The sequence below is a fragment of the Corvus hawaiiensis genome, chromosome 8 (assembly GCF_020740725.1).
Source record: "Corvus hawaiiensis isolate bCorHaw1 chromosome 8, bCorHaw1.pri.cur, whole genome shotgun sequence".
In the NCBI taxonomy this organism is placed as follows: Eukaryota; Metazoa; Chordata; class Aves; order Passeriformes; family Corvidae; genus Corvus; species Corvus hawaiiensis.
The window spans coordinates 22,472,519-22,492,659 of NC_063220.1; the positions used below are offsets into that span (position 1 = coordinate 22,472,519).

The following is a 20,141-nucleotide window of genomic DNA, read 5'->3' on the forward strand; positions in this document are numbered from 1 at the left end:
TGAAGAGCAGACATGTCTGGGAGGTATTAGGACACAGTTTTGGAAGAGTACTAGCTCAAGGACACCATGCTCTCACTATGTTATGCAATAGCACAAAAATCCAATAAGAAAGGTGGGGTTTTTTGTTCCTTCTCATCAGTGATTCTTTTAGTCCTCTAACCATGATCACTGGTAAGCACCACAGATGTCTGCAGCTTGTCGAAGATTAAGTAATTAGTTATGTAGGGCTTCAAATATGGAGCAGTGAGAGTAAAAAGGGCAGTGGAAGAAAATCTTCACAACCTCAACATTAAAAACACACCATAGATGGAAAAAACAGTTTCTTAAGGATTCTTGGTAAGTAATGTGACAATCTAAGTCGTAAAATTTTTAAAAGCTATTTAAAGGTCAGTGGATTCCAGTAAATTTTACATTAGTGCTTTGAGGTTTTGAAATTAATGCACTTATTGAAACATTTTATTACCCTTTTTTTTCTAGTCAATAGATAAGGTAGAATTTTGTGGTCTACTTCTTCAAGCTGCCATTATGTCAATCAAAAATACCTCTAGCGAACAAATTATTTTGGCAAGTAAATGAAATGCTTTTATGGTTAGTTTAGTGTTTTCCTAAAACCCCAGCATAGTCCAGGAAGCATTCTGCCTTCTCTCTTAACCAGACTTACTGATTGCTGCATGTCAGCCACAGGCAGTCTCTAATATTGTTTTTGCCTTGCCCTTATGATCTTACTAAGATGCATCTTAACCCACATTGGCCTAAAAACAAATGCAAGGGGCAGTGGTTACTTTTAAAATTATTACTGCAACCATTTCCCTGGTGAAACATAAACACATATTTAATAACGTTACATTAATAATTGCATAAAAGGGATGTTAAAAAAATAGTTTCAGGAAAGAGAATAAACCATTAATGAATTACTACATTAGTGAAGTAGTTTGGGCAATAGTTGAGATGTTTGTACTAAGTTGATAAATGCTGTGCAAGTAAATCACTTGCATATATCTTCTTTTCTAGCCATAGTTCAGAGTCCTTTAGATCTCCAAAGGTTGTAGATAATTTTTGCACCCACTCAGTCAATGACTGGCAATGCGGCACAGAGCTGCAGTCATTCATTCTGTCAGTCAGCAGCCCTTGATAATGTGCCTGTCAATATAATTCAGTGCCTGTTCAAGGAAAGTGACACTTTGAATAGTGGACACTTTTCAAAAGCATTCATACAGGGTCAGTTCCATGATAAATAAATATATTTTGTGTTTGGAACAAATAGGCAGTACACAGGAGCTGGAGTCAGAGCAGAAATACACAACCAGTCTGCAGGACACAGTAAACTGCAATGAAGAGTGAATATCATAAATGCATCTTTGGGTTTTTGATGCTGTATTAATGATGGGATAATAGATAATAAAGTCCTCAGGATCCTACTTGGCTTGACTGAGCCCTGATCCATGACCAGGGGCACTATGCTCTGGTACACTACAAATGAGATATTAGAATAATAGTATCAATAGTTCTTTAAACGCTATTAAAAAGGGTGAATGTTTTCATTGCTGAATGAAAAACACAGGCAGAACTCTTTAATTACCACTAACAGTGTGTTAAAGAAAGTATTTATATGGCATACAGTGTTTAGTTTCTAGTTTCTATTAATATAGGCTGAGAATGTGAGGAAGAAATATGTGATAGTGACAGGATTTTTAATGGTACCTCACCTTAAATGCATTTTAAAATATGTAAATCAATAAAAAAATTATTTGTAATAGCAGACTAAGAGTGCTGGTTAGCCTTACTGCTGAATGAAATGTATGCTACAAGCCCTATTACCATACATCGTGGGAGCTGTAGTTAGGATTAATCTGTCAAAAGGGATGGTTTAGTGTTGATGAATATGACATGTGACCATTAATGATGTTGATTTTATCTCCTGAGATTAGCATGATTTACTTCGGATGGATAATAATGTCATTTGCTTGATGCAGTAGATCTGTTTACGAGCTGATTAAATTGTAAGGCCTTGCTTCATTTCATGCTATTTGGTTTACAGCTTCATTACTGCAATCACAAAAGCTGTGGAAATGTCCCACATCCCATGTCACAATAAATCATTGTTTAAGATTGCAGCTATGTATTTTAGCATTTCAGTTTTGCATGGACCATGCATTCCTTAACAAATATGTGATTGGGAATACATTAACAAGATATTCTGGAACATACTGCTGCAGAAATGTAGAAAATCAGCCTGAATCTTTTAATTGAGATTAAGGAAGCACTTGAGTAATTAGCTGTAACAAATTACCTTATTATTTAGACAGTGAAGTAAACGTTTTTGTTGCAAGGATGATTATCATAAATCTGCAGAAAAGTGACAATCAAACAACCATAAAGGAAACTTGTGAGCAAACTACATTTTCAGCCTATTACCTTTTATATTTAAATAAAATTTATCAGAGACATACTCCAAAAAGAACGTATTTGTTGTTCAGGGATAGTGTATTACAAGCTATACCATCTGTAATTACTACACTGGGAAGAATATATGCATGCAAATCACAAAGGAAAAAAAGAATCTGTTAATTATAATGGCAAATGCTAATGTTGCCATAGTTAAGGCTGTGTCAACGTTTTCATTATAAACTCAGTTATAAAGGAAAGAAGGAGAGAGGGAGGGTGGTAATCAGCCATCAGAGATTGCTGTGTGCTAAAATTTTGTATACAAAAAGGCACACTCACACCATGTAAATCAGATGTATTGGGGAAACCATGCTCACAGTCTCAGTGAGAGGAGAACCAGGGCCAAGCTCTCAGCTTGGGAGCAAGGGTGACTGTTGCAGTAGTTTTTTCACATTTCACATTAAATAATATTGCTGGTTTTATTGTCCAAATTAAAAAAATGTTGCATTTGTCAGTCAAATGGGGCCTTTCAGAGCTTGTGGCTTACCACTAGATGAATTTGATAACTACAGTTGATTAAATCTTGGTTCATGTGCTCAATTTTAATGAAAGTTTTTCTATTTCTTTTGAAGAGCATGCTTAAATAATTAGCTTAAGTTGGGTGTTTTATTGTGATAGAATGGAATTTCTTTCAGTTCTTTTTACTCCCCCTATTATTTTAAATCCCCCCAAGTTGGTTCTCAGTGGATTTCATGGAAGCATCTCAAGTTCATTTACATGTGAATTGTGCTGGGTTGTAATATGGTCAAATGTGACTGTGAACTTTATAGGAGATTTGTGAACCTTTTTCCCTTAGCAAAACTCCCCTCTCACCTCAAAGGATTTCAGCTGGCAGATGAAGAAGTGGGAACCCCAAGAGGAACTGTACTCATGTATATGTATACATATATACCTATATACAGGCCTAGAGTACCCAAGGATTTCCAAATGTGTTGCAGCAGTGGCCACAGTCAAAATTTCTTACAAATGATTCATGACTCGGCTTTTCTGGTTGGCCAATGCCAGACATTTTGAAAAGCCAGGCTTTTTTTTCTCATTTGCTTGTTTGTTTTTAATGGTTGATGCATGAAGTGTTCTGGAAAGGGGACACTTCAGGAGAGTTCATGCTTTGGATTTGGAAAGAGGGAACAACTCTAATGCTTGCAACTCAGTTCTCTCTGGTTCTGTTTGGGGACAGATTTACTGAGCTGATTTAGTTCTCCAATACATTGTGGCTGCTGGGCATAGATCTTCCACCCCTGACTTTTAGCAGAACATGTTGACATTTGTAAAATTAATGAAAATGTTTCACATGTTGAAGTGTTGATTTTTCCAGCAACATTTCAACTAATCAAATTAAAACAGTGATAAACATTTTCTCCTGTTTTCTAAATAGCTCTAGACCTGAGTTAATTAAAACATATCCTTGAAAATAGAGGGATGCATAATTTTTTTTCACAAAAGAATAATTTAATTGCTGTGACAATAAGAAAAGGCAAAAAGAGGAAACCACGCTTTGAATCTCCATTGCTTCAGGAAAAATTTGGTAATATATTGCATCCCTGCTTAAGTTAGCTGAAATGTTTTTACTGCAGTTTCACAGTTTTATATTTTATAACTTTGAAATTAAACAAAACAAAGGCTCCCTCTCTTGATGAGCTGCACCTTTTAAAAGCAAATTGGTTCCTAGCCGAATGAAAATGCAAGGGCAGAATTTTTCAGGGTGGACATTCTTTCCCTGCTATTCCCATCGAAACAAAAAGAAAAATGCCCTTGAAAATCCCAACTGCTGGCTTCACTAAAAATATATAGTTTTACCACCGACCTGCCAGGGATGGTTAATTTAGTGTAATTTATGCACAGAAGAAAATCCCTTGCCAGTGCTATGAGGATAGGCCGTCAGCCAGGTTGATAGTAGTTTTGTGGAAAAAGGCACCTTTCACCTGCTTAGCTGAAGTCAGCACCTTGAACTTTAGTAAGCACTGTTTATATTAACATGGGAAAAAGCACTAAGGACATGTAATTTCTTAATTCCCATACAAGCTGTCCTCAGTCTGCCCTTTACCATTCCTTAGACTCTGTGATGTTTGGGGAATCTATTTAAATAAAAATAATGAATCCTGGTTGATGCTTTGAGGTTGTTTTTCTGAAAATGGTGGCAACTGTGGAACGCATATGCGTCTACCTTACTGATAAAGCTGCTACTGTGATATGAGTGAAGAGACTATTTGATCTCTGTGACTGAAGCCTGAATAAACAATTTATACATTCTGAAAGCTGATGGCTGCTGGAAGATGATTCATCAATCTTCTCTGCAGGTACCTTCAAGTATAACAATTATTGAACTTGTACAGGAAAAAAAGTAAAAGATGGGTTTAAAATTATTCAGACAGATGCAATTAAGGAACAGAAGTTGATTGTCTGAGCAGAAGAGAGGAAGACCTGTGCAGTATTTTGCCACTGGAGAATTGGTTTTGCTGCAGGTTTGTTCACTGTTAAAAGAAGAAACTAACCTGAAAATAATAATTTGAAAAATAAAATTTGGTCTACAGTAGAAGGATCCTGGGCAGCTTTAGGCCAAAGAATTCTCCAGACTGGTGTTGAAACTCATATAGGAGAATACATTATTTCTCTGGCTTTGGATCTTATACTTCTACATAGGATATTCTTAAAGCTAAGGCAAGGTCTGCAGATGCACTCACTGCATTTGAATATCTAAATTGTATATTCAAGGTCATCTACATAGCTGGATCTCTTGGGTACCAAGAAAACTGGTGTTTGGGAAGCCATCACTGCTAATGAGGACTTCATTGGATTGCAGAACTTCAGTGAAAACTGAGACCAGTGATGTGCTAGCATTTTTCTGTTAGAACACTAATCCTAATAGGGATAATTTCCCAAATTTGGGCCATTAGGAGAAAACACTGGATTTTCCTTCAGCAAACAATTTATGTTCATGAAAAAACTTGCTGATGTCAGCAGAGTTGTGCAGGCACGTACTGGGTGCACATTTTCTTTGAGAGATTCCTAGGATCTGGCACATCTTAAATCTGTGGCTGTTCTAGAAGGCATCCAAATGGCTGCTGAGAAGGGTCAAAGTCACAAACAAATAAAATCTACAAGGCAGTGTGTATGCACATACTTGCATTATGATGATTGTGAGCCTCAGTGTAATATTTAGTGTCTGCTCAATGGCACTTAGAGCGGTGAGTTCTCAGTAGCTTTAGAAAACCATGTGTTTTCTGAAGAAATACAGATTCCTGAAAGATATCGTTAGTTTTCAGGATGAGCAAAATCTCTGTGATGATGCAGTCTGATTTTCTTTATTACCAGGGCCACAGAATTTCATTGAGGAGCTCCTGCAGTTCGTGCAGCTGTGTTTGATTGAGCTAGCTAAAGAATATGAAGAGAAATTGGGGCAGATAATCTGTTTTCTCCCTTCATAGAGTTCAAAAACAGGTTTTGCAAAAAAGAAATTCTGCCTCCTTCAGTTATTGAGACTGCTGTAGTCAAGCCTTTTAATGAACAAATTTTGTAGAATTTAGGGTCTCTGAAGTGCAAAGCCACAACAGAGTGTGGCTCTTAATGTGCCATATGAGCATTATGTTGCTGGCTTTCTCTGTCAAAGCTGGCATGTATCAGAATGCAATAAAAGAAAAACTACTTCATTCAAAATTAAATGGCCACATCCAATTAAAGAAAAGACTGAAGTCTGAAACCGTAAAATCCATTGACGGTTTCTTTCTGTTTTAGAGGAAATGTACCAATTGCTAATGGAAGTGTTACGCTAAACCATTGGCTACTAGTTAACTATTATGTGTTCTAGCCGGATTTGTGGTTGGAGGGTTTTTTTTGTCATTTCCCCTCCTCAGAAGATTTGGGGAAAAGAACTGAAAACTATTGAAAAGATTTCCTTAGTCTTTTATCTTTCGAATCAGTGTCATACTAACAAAAAGATGTTTTGAAGTCTTTAACCATTAATTGACTAACTGGTTTTCTTTAGACATAAAACTTGTCAAGGCCTTGATTGTTGTGAATCCATGGTGATAGATTCTGGCTGACTGCCTAAGTACAAGGTCTCTGAACACTAGGATAACACTTTCTGAAACAGTTGGGGCTTATCCCCCATAATGCCATTTAAACAAACTTAATTGACTAAAACTTTCACTTTTGTGCATTCTGGATAAGGTACTATTTGCAAGAAGAGGCCTTTTAGGAATAGACCCTAAGTGACAAAATCTGACCTCTACCTAGCCTTAGATTTCTCAATTCTTGTTTATTTACACAAAATAAGCCAATATGAACTGCCTTAAAAAATCACTATAAGCAGAAAGCCTATTATATGCCATAATTTTTCTCTAGTGAATAACCTTAGAATGAGTCCAAATTGAGACTCTATGAGCAGCATAAAATTCACACACTTCTGCAGTAAGAGTAATTGTTATCTTCAGATAAGTGGCTATATATGTCAGTCACTAGGCTTGTTCTGTATGAAATGAATAAAAAGTTTCAGACAAAGCTAAGACCTCTCTTTTTTTTTTTTTTTTTTTTTTTTTTTCCCCAGTTGTTGTTGTTGTAGTGAAACTTTACTAAAGAGATGCCCCTGGGATGATTTTCTTAAATTTTGAGTTCTGGGCATATGCAGAATTATACATCTATCTCTACGGGTTACTGATTTTCATTTTCCACTCTTCTTTCACTGGCAAAGTAACTTGGGTTTGAATGGAAGCAGTATGTCAGATTTAAATAATATACAGGAATGATTAACACTTTTTGCAGGGAACATGACAACTCTGGGATAACTGTTTTATCTCTAGGAAGACTCAACATTACAAGGTAAAATTCTTAGCATCTCTAAGGCATTTTGAATGGCCCACATGACATGAGTTGGTGACAGTACTCTACTCCGTAGTTGTCAGGGCCCTCACAACTCAAAAACTTCACCTGTGGTCTCCCCCCCCCCCGCCCCCAACCAATGTCCACAGGCTCTGGAGCTTCCTCAGTCCCTGCCTGGGCAAGACCATGATCATGGGTCCCACTGATCCCGAGCCTGAACCATGGGCTGATGGCCTTGGCCTCATTTTATCACCACAAACTTGCTCAGAGGTCACGATCCCAGCTGCACTCACTGGATCTGATCCTGACCTGCAGATAGACTGCCAGCTTGACCGTAGATCGGCCTCATCACCACAAACTTGTCTAATTGTCTGTACTCTTGGTTGACTATCAGCTGCTGTCTATGGTCCTGCCCTGCTTCCTCACTGGGACAGCCAGGATCCTGCCCTGGTGACATTGCCCTTGGTTCCCTATTCTGTCAGAGCAGCTGCCCTTGCTGCTTCCTGACAGTAGTGCAAAAGCTTTTATCTTATCAAAACAATATTGCAGGTCAGAACCAGACGCCAATCTTTACCCAATCACCTTGTGTGCCCCACAAGGTGATTTCCCAGTGTTGGTGATTTTTTGGGGAGATGTGGGAAGGGGGGAGTATCACTAAGAAGCCCATCCAATGAAGAGAGCTCCTGTTAACAGTGCACTTGCTTCATGAGCAGAGGACTTCTGTCTCAATTATTTTCCTAGAATAGCCACAGAGCTTGAACATAAACATCACCTTTTCTTTTAATGTATCTTTGAAAAAATACTCCAAGAAAAGAGAATTTTAGCCTGAGCAGTTCTGTTCTGAGTTAAAAATTGCATGGCTGAGTTGGGACTTGGCCTTAACAGGCTCATTTCACTACATAGTCTAGGTGCAACCTGGAATAGAGTGGAATAGACATTTTCTTCTCTTGAACTCATACAGGTACTGCAAACCCAAGTCAAGCAGACATTATACAATCAATGTGCCAGTTGTTCCTCCTAAGAGAATGCAACTATTATTAGAGTTTATGGTTAGTATGAAAATCTTTCAGATGTAAGGGATTTTAATATATTTATTTCTCAACTGACCTTGGTTTTGCTAACCAAAACAAAAAAAACCACCTACCCTCAAGTGTCAATTTTATTTAAAGACAATTTTTAATTGAAAAATGTTGTTCCAGTTTTCAATCCATGTAACGTGTTCAGAAGTAAATTTTATCTTTAAAAGTTTTGTGTATATTTATATTGATGTATAAAATCACATCTTTGCTATGCAGAATTTTGTTTTCTTGACTTCTGCATTTAACTAGGCACTTTGCTGTTAGAAGGCAAACACTAGTGATGTGGCAGTGGTTTGTGAAGCAGCTATAAATGTGGTATATCCACAAACAGAACATGTTTTTAAGATATCTGAATAGTAATTCTGAGACTGTGCCAGCTTTGTTAAGTCCATTATCTCAATCAATAGCACTTGTATATGTAATATCTAAAAGGTATTATTTAATTATTATGCAGGTTTTATTTGACTGCAAAGGCACTGAGCACCTTTCAACATGAAGGTGTAGTGTCCTTAGGCCAACTCTTTAATTTATCAGGATGAGACTCTCTGAGTAAGTGTGTCTTATCACTGTTTTACAGAATCAAGTCTACTGAGAGCATGCAGCACAAAGCTTAACTACACAGTTGAAGAACAGTAAAAGAAAGTGTTTTTGAGGGAAAAGTGTTGCTGCCAATAACTCTAGGATGCTGAAATGTACAGTGATTTGTATTTTGATGTGCTGCATCCATGCAGGTGGAAATTGGATGGAGAGTCAAAATTATGACTAAGAAAATGTTCAGTACTGGCAAGGAGAAAGCATCTGCCACCACTGAAAAAAGGATGTGTAATCCTTGCAGGGCTGTGTACCCCATCTCCACAATGAGTGGTAACCTGTATGAAGGAATAATAAGGGAATGTATTGTGCTCTTGTAGCATACTGTTCATTTACTGGGGTTTTTTCCCTAATGTTATAAAATAGTTTGGACATTATGTGAGTTTTCTGGTATAAGTTCGTGACCCTTCCTTTTTCCCCATGAACTTTCACCTTGACATATTTTAGAATTAAACCAATCTATTAATAATAAAGACATATTGAAGTACCAAATACTGTAATGAAAAACATTACAAGAATCTCTTCTGCCAGTAGTAAATGACAAAGTTGAAAAGGTATGTGTTAAAGGAGCATTAATAACCAGCAACACAGTTTCACTAGTAGAGGTGGTGGAGAGTTGAGTGGTTGCATGGGAATTAGTGAGAAGCAGGAATAGATGTCTGCTGCACAAGTTCATGGACTTGTTCCTCATCTGTCAGTCACTGCATGGCTGTGAGTGTGAAGCACTGCCCACAGGTACCCAGAGATGTTAGAGCAGGGCTCAGCCTCTTGAGTTAGTGGGGCAGTAGGGTAATCCTCCTGCTGCCATCAATTCTGCTGAGTCATCTCTGGCTTAGCATCATAGAACAAAAGGGCTGTAATTTCATCCCTGTTTCCTCACTTCTCTCTTTCTCTTTTACAGTTATCAGTCTTTTGCTGAATGAGAGGTGCTGGTTCAATCTGCATTACAAGTCTTAAGGCATTTCTTGCCATAGGTCATCCAAGAAAAATGTCCCTGTTGTTTCCCCATGTGCTCTACGGTAATCTGGGTGTTTGTCTCAGACCTACCTAAGGTACAAAGCCCCAACAAAGCAAGGAAAGAACAAGGGGTTTTTTTATCCTTGGAAAGACAGAAAAAGTCTTTCTACTACTAAGCAGCTTGCAAGGCCAAAAGTTGATACTTTTACATAATTAATATTTCTTTATGTCATCTCTGATCATTCACTTGTCCAAAAGCTGTTTCAGGCCAGTTTACTAACTCACAGACAGACTAGTAATTATTGTAGATTTAAGACACCTAAACCCAAAATACTGTCAGATGTGACTATTGCACAAGAGGATCAGACTAAAAGCCTGACACATTACTACTCTTTCAGATTAGCAAAGCCTTGGATGCAGGCTTCCCTCCATCATTCCTAAAATAATGCTAATCCCTATACCTAAGGTTTTGCAATTCTGTAGCTGGACAGCACCTATACTAAAAGGATTTTCCATTGCTGATGTCTGCTTAGCAAATTAGTTATAGGAGGGGACTCCACAGAACAAGCCATGCTTGACCTGCACAGAATCTTCAGATGTCTTGACTTTTTCCTCTTTAAAAAATTTTCAAGCTTTAAAAATTAGTAGTGGAGAAATATTAAAATTGTGTTTATATTTTACTAATGGCATTATCTACATTTTTCTCTTCTGAAAAGGGAAAGACCGGTGATCCAAGACACTAAGGAACTTCTTAATTTAAGATTTAATTTAACCCACTGTGACACAGCATAGATTATGCCATAAAGATAGCACTACTGAAACTACATTTAGCAGTATAGCAGCAAGACAAAATTATACATTGGAAGTATATGAAGTGTATACACAGTTGTACTATAATTACAGCTTTGATTTTTATTTTTTTTTTAAGGTAATCAATTCAAGTATAGCTAGAAATAATAAGCTGATTTTTAAAACATTGATTTGCAGCCGTCTGGGCCCACTTTAACTTGGTGGGCTAGGGGTTATGATATAAGAAGAGTGGTGCTGAGGAAGTAGAATGTCTTCTTCCCTCATGAAGGTATTTCATATTGTGATACACCATGAACAATGATTCTGTGAGTCACATTCCATAAAACCCTCTAATCTATAGATCAATTGGTCTAGATTCCCTAGTTCTGCCTTGGACCATTCCTTTTACATCTGTTAAAGACTTTTCACTGCAGCTTCCATGCTGACTGAGAGGTGAGGAAGAAGGTAGGACATTCACAGTCCTTTCAACAGAGATATGAAATATATACATTTTAGAACTGCTTTGGTCTCTTTATCATGCAGGATTTGATACTGAAATTTTTAGTTCTTTCAAGCTAAAGACTAGTAATTTATTTTATCATATCTTTTGCAGTTTCTTGTACAAACTTTTGCAGACCACAGTTGTGGATGTCCCTCCTGAAATGGCACTTTCTGCTCTATTCGTGCCAGAAGGCAATTGGAACTTGTGTGATTCTCCATCCTCCTAGCACTTCATAGAGACATCTGACCAGAGACTGCTGATGCACAGGCAGCTGGAATATGTGCTGTGGGAATGAGTAAACAGAAGGGCCAGAAATCCTCACTCTAGGGAACTGTGGAACTGATACTGGAAGACTGTCAAGTCAGAATATCCTTAGAATGATAGGACATGAGTTCAAGCCACACATAAATCCAGATTTCAGAGTCTTGACCTCAGGTAAGACTCCGGATTACATGAAATTTGTAAGAAAAGTACAGGAAATCTACAGTGATCTCATGTATTTAAAACCTGTTCTCAGACAAAGTAAGACAAATTAGTTTCACCAGAAAAAAAAAATCCTGGACAGGATTACCAGAATTTTGAATGAAGAAAATTTCAAAAATCCAAGTTTAAGAAATTACTTTACTTGAAAACTCTTTCATGCTGAGGCAGGATCTGAATCTAATTTTCACAGCCCTACAAAATTATTCTACATATAGAAGCTTATCACATACATAATTACCTTATTCTAGTTTGTATTCTAGAACAAACATGTCTGCATGAGACAATTATTCAGTAAGAATGGTGCTTTTATTCTTGAATAATTCCATGTGCAGTCAAAGCCCTCAGTCAAACCATCACAACTCTGTATGTAGATGAATTGTCAGTCTGTCTCTGCTTGCACTTACAGAAAATGTGTATCTCTGTTACTAAATGCAGCTGACAGATCTGAAATCGTCACGTTTGTGGAGTAGGCATAGCTCTTACAAGCTCCCACCCTTATTGGCCTACTATTTCTGTGTCCTTTGGAGGTGTTACGAACTGCATATCCTTCATATTTTGTGTTCAATGTCATTAGCAAACTAATAAATGCTATGGAGAGAAGGAAAAGTTTTTTCTTCCCTTGTTTGCCAAAAAGCAAGAGGATTTTTGCCAAAAGGAAGAGTTTTTGAGTGTGACAATGCTCCATCAACTTTATATATATGAGCCCAGGAGAAGAAAACTGAGTTGCTTTCCTTTGAGAAGGGGAAGGAAATAAATATTTGTCCTAGTTCACTAAAAAGCTCTTACATATTAGACCTTTTAACCATAAAGACTTTATTTTCTTCATGCTTGTTTTTGTCACCTATGTTTGCCTAATTTTGTCATGAGTACTCTCTCAAAGCCTTAATAAAACATTAATGTCCAAGCCCCAGAACTTCCACTGTTACTTTTCTATCATTTATCTCTGTTACTGATTTTAGCTCTGGTTACTTCTAAGAAAAGTAAAATGGCAATCTATACATTTCAAGGAAAGGATGAGATTAATGAATGTATACAACTAGGACCTGCTGCTGATGATGTCAAATATTAAGAGTTGGAACTCTTAATATGTACTTAAAATAGTTTGTTTTCTACTTTGTGTAGTTCTTGTAGCTCCACTTTAATGTTCTTCCCTAATACAGGTTTTAACAATTCAAGTATGGACTGAATGGCCTTATTAGAACCTTTTTAATGAGTAAGTAAGTGTAGCTTTTAATTCAGTAGCACCTAAAAGATGTCACTATATGGCTACTTTCTAGCCCATATGAAATTACGTGGTGCTGGCTGTTCAGGCATGTTTAATGTGAACTCGTCCCAGCTGTTATTCTCAGCAGAGAGCAACTCCTGAAAAGCCCATGAAGATGGATCAGGGTTTTTTTCAGCAAACTGGAAGGAAGAGATCAGTTCTGCTATCACTTTTACAGTTTACATGCTATGGGCAGGAGTCTGGATCCTTGTTTAATGTCTTAGCAGACTGTAGGTATCAGGCATTACACAAACATTCAGTGATAACATTTTTCAGAATAAAAGCCCAAGACCAGTTGGTTTTCTTACTGAGGAGATCATTCTAGATTTCCAAAACAGGACTAGTGAATAGAGTTCTTCCTTTTTGAGATATGATTTTGTTCTTTAAATATCGTGAACCGTGAGTCACTATCACCCCCGGGGGTTCTAGAAGGTTCCCTTGTGCCTCCCCTCAGCAGCAAGGGCCCAAAGGCACGCGAGGCATCAGCCAGGGCTTCTGGAGAAGGCGAGGATGTGCATGTCCCCCTCCCCGCTCACTGGTGGGAGGAAACCCAGCCTGGATGCATCCACTGCAGCCATCTCCCAGAATTTACAGCTGCCTCACAGGAATCTGCCCAATCACCAGCTCCATCCCAGAACGGGGCACTGAGTAACACTAATTGGGCAAACTGAGAGAACCTGTGAGTAGTGACTTGCTCACCTGGGGATGATCAGCCCTCGTCCCAAGCGCGCTCCACGCCCCAAGGGCAGGCAGGAATGGCACGAAGCCGGTGTTTGGCTGCCGGGGAAGATGGAAGCAGCAGCTACGTTGTCCTTGGAGAAGGAAGGGCCCTGAGGGGCAGGTGCTGCCCGGCCCTGGCTCTCCCTGGCACCTGCGCCCTGCGGGAAGGGCCCTGCGTGGGAGCAGCAGCAGCAGCACCTGCTGGGACTGCGAGCAGGTCAGTGCCTCAGCTGAACTTCCATTACTTCTTTTCTCTCTGAGGAATGTTTGCCATCACATTAACTTCTTTTGGAGATTTTTGAGGTGTGTATCAGGAAAAATCCCTTTACAAATCATCATCTACTTAAGCTTTTGTTGGTTCAAATGTTATTCCCTTTGCTATTGAAAGCAAACATCATAAAGATCTATTTTCCTTTAAAACAAAGGATTTGAATTTTTATATCGGAGTAGCCTTTAGGTTGTTTGTTGTTTATGTATCTTGCAATATGGTATTTCATTTTAAGGAAGAATTCTTTAGGTTTATTTTGTTCAAAAATTTAAAAGTTGATGTGTTTGACTTGAGATTCTATGGGTTCTGTTAGTAACTTGTTTTCCGCGGGAAAAAGTAAGTTCTGTCATAATGGCTTTGCACTTCAGAAGGGAATTCTGTAACTCTTTTAAGTCTAATGTGATTGTGTCTACATTGTTGTTTTGCAACTTTCTTCTGTTGTTAAATACCAAGCTAGGGCTTCTTAAGTGTGAGAAGGAAAAATAGCCTTTATACTATTGTTTACCTCCTCATTGGTATTATACAGTTCTTCGCATTATAAAAATGCTATTTAATCATGGTCAACTTAATTCTATCTACCAACTCCTCCATTGTGCAAGGCTTTGGACAGCACTCGCTGGGTTACTGAGTCCTCCCCTCCCTACTGCAGCCGTCACATTGGATAATTTGTTTTTGAAGTGTGCTGTACTCTATCTTAACAGCACTTGTGTGGTTTATTCCCACTATTCCCAGAGGATGGCTGTTACAGAATGTGATTGCTTTACAACATTGCTAGTGAACCATTTGCCATTGGAACTGACTTGGGATAAAGTCAAAACCAATGAGCTACCACCATATACTTTAAAAAAATTCATGGCCAGCTAAAGTCCATTTGGACTCATGCCAAAGTCATCTTTAAATTTTTTTTTTCTCTCAGCTTTTTAGCTAAAAGTTAGACGGCAATCCTGTCCTCTCTTAGCTTTTTTTATAGTAGACTAAATAAATCAAGCTTGTTTAATCTCATTTTATAAAATAAGCTTTCCATTGCCCTCATCTACCTAGCAGGCCTCCTCTACCTGCTCTAATTCCAGTCAATTTGTCAAATGCAGGTGGCTAGAGTGAATGCAATATTTCAGGTGAGCTCTTCCTAGACTTTTACACAATGCTATTGCTTTTCCTTGGCTCTGTTGAAAGTTGCACTAGCTGTCATACAGGGGTGATCCACAATCATTGTATTTTAGCAGTCATCCTAAATTAATATTGAGGAATTATGCCATTTACGCTTTTTTAGCACATAATACTGAGATTTGAGGTTTGTTTTTAAATCAGAGGAAGTTTAATGTGTTGTCATCTACTTTCAATAATCCTAGGCTATATCTCTTAAATATTTTTATTTATTTTCTGTGCATTGTTGCTTTCAACTTGCTATTGTAAAGTGTTGGCTATTACTGGAAACAAAATGAAAAAATATCAATGTCAGGCACTATCTTTCAATTCTTATACTAGTCTTTATTTGGTTTGTGTCAGTTTTGTTTTGTTTAAGTTTGGTAGAAAGTCCTTGTTGTCGTCTCAAATCCTAGAGTTCTGAGTTGGAGTGGAGATTAACTAGACTCCTATAGTTTGGGGCTACGCCAGATTGGATTTCATTTGCACTTCACCTGATTTTTATTCTCTAGTGTCACTCCTATCAGTTGTTTTTTTCCCTTTCACCCCATGCTCTGTATTGCCCTTCTCATTTAAATGAATGCAACATACCAATTTGAGGTTGGAACAGGCCTGTATTATCTTTACTGCATTAGTTTCTTTCTTTCATTTATGTAACTGAAAAAAAATCTTCATCTACTTTAATGCCCTTTGCAAAGTCTGGGATAGCTCCTCTCTTGGCAGTCTCACTTCACCCCATGCTTCTCAGTTAAGGACCAATGAGCACACACAAGTGTTTTTCCCCATGCGTTCCTTCTGTTTCTCTTTTCACATCTAATACTTCTTGAGGTGGTAGTGCATCCAGTTAGGCCTGGAGTACCTTCTCCTGGGTTTCTTTTTACTGTGTTTGGAGTGTAGATTCTTGACTATTTAAACATTCTTTATGTGAAGTATTAGTAAGACTTTGCTCCCTATTCAACCTATTAGCTCCACAGTCCAGCTGATGTAACTACACTAGTTTGCCTTCCTGAAATTTAAACATTTAGAGACCCACTTACTGAGTTTGTTCTCCCGTTTCACTTACACCAGTTTTGTCTGACTTGGTCCAGAGCTGATTTCTACAACTGGTTAATTTCCAATACTCTCACTACTTATCAGTAATATAGATTATAATGTCTTGTTGCCTCTTATTTTTCTGATGAGGATTTGATTAAGTGTATTGTACATTGCATCCAAAAATAACTGAATGTTACTGCTATGGATAACATTTACAGTCAGTTTTATCCTTAATTTTGTGGTTATAAACAAATGCCTTTAGCCACCACTCCAGAAAAAGAGTAACTGTGTCATGCTGCACACAATGGACCCAGACTTAGGGAATACCAGACTAAGGTAATGTTTCCTGTGCTTTCCTATGCTGCAGTGAGCCCTGCTAATAGAACCACCAGAGTTAGGCTGGTTTTTTTTTTTTTTTAACAGACTTGAGCACCTGTAGTTCAGCTTCTCTGAAAATCAATTTCTGAGCCTATAAAATGGATTAGTCTCTAGCCAATCTTTAACTTGCTTTTGAGTAGGTATGCATATGTAACCCACTGTTCACTGTGCTATGCGTCCCTCTCTGTGGCTGCATCTGGCCAACAGCGGATATGAATATGCTACAGCTGCTTGCTAGGATATTTAACTCGAGGTGTAAAGGTTTGTGAGTCAGCCCTGGAGGTCCCAGGTAATAAGCAAGATGGTGATTATTACACTTCCAGGATTGTATGTACTTGCATTCCTAAGGACAGCTTGTAATGTGGGTGTGGAGGGGATAGTTTAATTCGGGGGGGGGGGGGCGAGAGGGGGGTGGGGGGAAGTGTTGTGGGGTTTAGAACAGATAAAAGGAAGCTTACAAAATACATCAAAAGAGACTTCACAGAAATATGCCTGTCCTCATTTTAATGTCTGCAATAAAAAAAAAAAATGTTGCACAAATGAGTTTACCATTTAATAGCTGATGAAATGACATGGTTATGCAATAATTGTTTTCAGGATGGGGATGCACAACGCACTACATTATTCTTCTGGTACTCAGGTTAGTGTGCAAACTAGTTTGTGTATCTATGCATACAAAAGCTGACATAAATTACTTATGCAATAATAAATGTTTATTGGTTTGGTTCATCCAAGATTATTAGCTATCAGAACAGACGTAGATATTTTCAGAGGTACTCTGCATAAACAACCAAACAAACTTGTAGAACTTTTCACAGTCCTTTATTTTCTTATGAATATGAAGGAATTTAAGGTTTGGGGTTTTTTTTAGTTAAGTTAAAAGTATTTTTCTGGGGTTTTTTTGGCAAAAGACCTGGACAAGACTCTCTTTGTCTAAATAACATACAAAAAGTAAAAATGCACACATCTCACCCATCACTGAAATGAAACCATTTCTTGAATTAAAACATGAGACGTGACTGGTCAGACAGATGTGCTGATTAAACTCCCCATGCTCGGATTATTTTGACAGGCATCAGTTCCAAGTTGACTGTGTCTGTGATACAACGGCTAAAACATGCTCTTCTCTGTATAGGTGTTCAGTGTTTTCTTTCTTACCTATTTACATGGATGTACCTTGCATGGCCTCTTCAGATTTTGTCCTCTAAACCTTCTCATCACAGAGAGAAAACCGAAATTCCCATGGTTTGCTCCGAGGTATTTCCAAGTGCCTTCCCAAATTGTCATGAATTGTACAACTGTGTTACACAGTCTTACATTTGAAATTAGAATTTGTAAGCTTTAGGGCTTCTTTTGTCCCAGGAGAAATCCTGCCTTTCTCAGAAAACTTCTACTGATTTCAGGCTGACTAGAATTTCACATTACATTGTGGATTTAGGGTGTGTGCAAGTTTTAATAGCTTAAATGTATAAATGTAAATTGACACAATCCCATTAACCAGCGAACACAATTAACCATGTGGAACACTGTTTATACAAGTTTAAGTGTCTTAGTTAGAATAAATATTTTCTCCCTTACAGAGTTAGCTTTTTTCATAACCTGTGACCTGGTTTATACACAGCTATGATGATTCACAAGTACCTTCTCTAAGAGGGATTAAACTATACTGGTATAACTATCAGTAGAGGTAGAGTTAAGCAGTATTTTTGCTTACTTTAATAGTATCTACATGCAAGAAATTGTACCGTATTTGCTCAGTTACTTTAGAAATAGGTACATTAAAATAGTATTAAATGTGTTGGCTGTTCATTGAGGAGGTAAGACCTGCTGTAACACTTTCCCAGTTTATTTAACTGTAAAACAAGATTGTGGCACTATGAGTAGCCAGTTTTCTCAGAGAATTTGTCAGTACCTGTTTTGTAGATACATCAACAACCATTTGTTTCTCAACTAAATTACACAGTTAAACTAGAAAAATTAGTTGCTGCATCTGGTCTAAATTCCTTTCTCAATCTTTTTATAAACCTATTGATGTATGAAGGATATCTGCTTTTGATCAAACATAACATTTTACCCTAACTCCATAAAGTCAGCCTGAAGACCATCGTTATAAATGTGATCAGCTCTCTTCATAAAATGTTTGACACCTCTACTGAAATGTATTTAGCAGCTGATCCTTCTTAAATAAGTAAATAAAACTAAAACAACCCCCACACTTATTTCTACTCATCTGTTTTATCTGGAACACATTCCTTGGGCCTGTTGGTGCAATATGTATTTAAGGAAATTGTAATCTTGCAAAAGAAGAGGAATTGAAAGGGGAAGCAGGAAAAAAAAAATCTTATGAATGTTCTCAGACTCATGAGCTCAAGTATTTCATGATGGAAACTGGCTATAAGGCAATTGTTTTTCTCTTTAGAAGTTGACAAAATTAACTCTAATCTTGTTGTAAAAATATGTAGGGACAAGTAAGATTTTGACTGGGTTTGTTTTGGTCTCCATCAGTGAATTTCTGTGGTAGCCTGATCTAGGCAGTGGTGAGCAGGTTAGTGGGGATGGTTATCAGTGGTTCCATACAGGGTGGGACAAAGTAACAAAAATACAGGCCAAAGAGGAGAAATATTTTCACTTACAAAGCTGGGAACTGTACAGCAAGAACCAGTTTTTCTTTGCTCTATAATCAGTGCATGCAGTGGGAAACCTTACGTTTGACTAAAGCCTTGTCAGGCAAAGCTTGCTGTCACCTAAGATGCCATGGTGGTTTCTACTTTCTTTGAAAAATTGGTGACTCAAAAGTGCCTATTCAGTTAGCTATTTATCTAATAACTTGGTGGCTACAGATTTGGATATTTTCCAATTCCACTTGAGTAGAGTAGGAGACTCATCTCTTATAATTACCATCTAGGGTGAAAAGGACATGTTGCAAATGTTTAAAGCTTTTTCTTGTGCAAAGAGAGTGGGTAGGAACATGATTAGATCTGAGCACTGACTGGGACACCTGAGCTCTGGGCTTTGGTAAGCACCATAACCACAGCCTTAACTTCTCTTTTCCCCTGGCTCAGTGCACTTTTATGCAAAGTGAAATGCCTTCAAAGGAGAGAATGAAGATTTTTCCCACATTAGAATAGCCAGGTGACTGAGGAACCCTAGTAAGAAGTGAGGATTGTGGGTTTGAAATCTCTCAGATCAGGGAATTGATGCATATTGCTCTGCCTCAAGACAAGTACTTCATGCATGGAGAAAGAATGCAGCAGATGATGGTAGTAGTTGATCTTTCCTGGTAGGGAAAAATACATCTCCACAAAGAGATTAAGGGCTGTGAATTGTACAAGAGGGGACACCTTTCTCTGCAACTGTAAGATAGACTGGTGTGCTTGAGAATCTAGGCTAATGCTTACTAACTTCAGTGAAACGAAACCATTACATTGCAGCTGCAGTTTTAGATCTTGTGGTGGCTGAAAGGGTGCTAGTAGTGGGATTACTTCCCCTGTACAGAGTGTGAGTCCTCACATCTGAGCTGTGCGTCCAAGTCCCAGCTGAACCGACCCCTCTAAAGCTGTGGCAGTGGATGAACTGCAGAAGTGGTCTTTTCCAAACAGGACGCTTTGCCGTGAAAAAGCCGAATGGCTTCTCCCGGTCGTGCCGGCAGGACGCCGAGCTGCAGCTTTGCCC

General features: G+C 38.1%; 1 long non-coding RNA gene across 3 annotated transcripts in view; it reads left to right on the top strand.

The window, feature by feature from the left end:
- LOC125329728 overlaps window positions 1-12,574 on the top strand; it is an 85,168-nt gene extending 72,594 nt beyond the window's left edge. For all 3 annotated transcript variants that reach the window (XR_007205245.1, XR_007205244.1, XR_007205246.1), the window contains one exon: window positions 11,290-12,574. This is a non-coding gene — a long non-coding RNA (uncharacterized LOC125329728). The remainder of the gene's footprint in view (window positions 1-11,289) is intronic.
- Window positions 12,575-20,141: the final 7,567 nt, after the last annotated feature.